A 1,344-nucleotide genomic window follows, 5' to 3' on the forward strand; every position below is an offset into this window, starting at 1 on the left:
TCGTCGTCGTCGTCGTCGGGGATTCGAGCGGGCGGGCGCGGGAGGGAGAGAGGGGTGGCGAAAGCAGCCGCGGAGCCCGGCAGTGTCAGGCGGAAGTGTGAGAGATGAGGCGGGAGGGGGGGGGGGGGGGGACCTGGTTGTTGAAAAAGTTGAGGAACTTGAGGCGTGGTAGCGTGCCCGGCCCAATATTCTCGCAAAAAGCGGCCACGCCGCTCGGACCGATCGGGTTGGTGGCGAGCGAGAAATGCTCCAGCCGGTCGCAGAGCGAGAACCTGAGGGTCGAAACCCCGCAAACCTCAGGCGAGGCGCGCGGTGCATCCGAGCTCGTCCGCTCCCGAGGGGGCGGCTGCCACGCGGCGGCAAAGGCGCGCACTTCGTCAGGGCCCCACTCGCAGCTCGAGTAGATGAGGCGCGACGCGCCGATGATCATGCACTGCACCTACCCGCAGCGCCGCGACGCCTCGGCGCTCTTGTGCGAAGGGGCGAGCAAGCCCGTGCGGGGCGGCTCTGCTCGACACCGTCTTCTTGTAGAGCGAGAGGACGAGCCCGTGGTCGGTGCCTACACGCGCGCCGGCGCCGGGGACGGGTGGCGTCGGAGACGGAGGCTACACAGCGCCTAGGGCGCCTCGATGTGGCCATGCACTCGTGGCGACTGCGTGGCGACGGGGTGGCGGGGGCGAGAATACAGCGAGCTCCGTCGCGCGGCCGCCTTCCGAGCGCACGCGGCGGCAATCTCCGGCTTCCTCGTCTAGGGCTCTGTGCCGTCGGTGAAGCGTTTGCTCTCGAGCAAATGCTCGAGGGCGGCGGGCGTGAGCGGCACCTACACCCCGCGGTGTCGACGACTTGCGACTAGGCAGGCCGGGTGTTTGTGGGGGGGGGGGGGATGGGGGGGGGGGAGTGTGTGTGGGGGGAGGGGGGGGGGGGGGGAACCCCCCCCCCCCCCTCCAAAAAGGTGTCCCCCCCCCGCCCGACGTCCACAAGCTGTGGCCCCCCAAAGGAGGGGATGGCCTGGAGCAGGCACCGCCGTAATGTGGCCAAAGGGCCGCCGAAATCAAGGTCCCGCCGAAAGGGGGTGGGCGGATTCCCGTGTCCAAACGGCGGGGGGGGGCGGTTTTGCCCCCCGGTTGACGCAAGGTGGAACGTGATCCCCCCGGGGCTTAAGGGGGGTGAGGGCCCTTCCCGATGGCCGAGACGTGGTACTCAAACGTGGGCCAGCCTCCCTCGTGGAAGGGGGGGTGGCTGCCATCATTTGCAGGCTCGGTGTTCCCGTCGGGGACAAAAAAACACCTGCCCACCAGAGGCGCCCTGAAAAGGGGGCTCTCCACCCCCCGCTGCCTGTCGAGC

Source organism: Emiliania huxleyi (genome assembly GCF_000372725.1).
Source record: "Emiliania huxleyi CCMP1516 unplaced genomic scaffold EMIHUscaffold_668, whole genome shotgun sequence".
Taxonomy (NCBI): domain Eukaryota; phylum Haptophyta; order Isochrysidales; family Noelaerhabdaceae; genus Emiliania; species Emiliania huxleyi.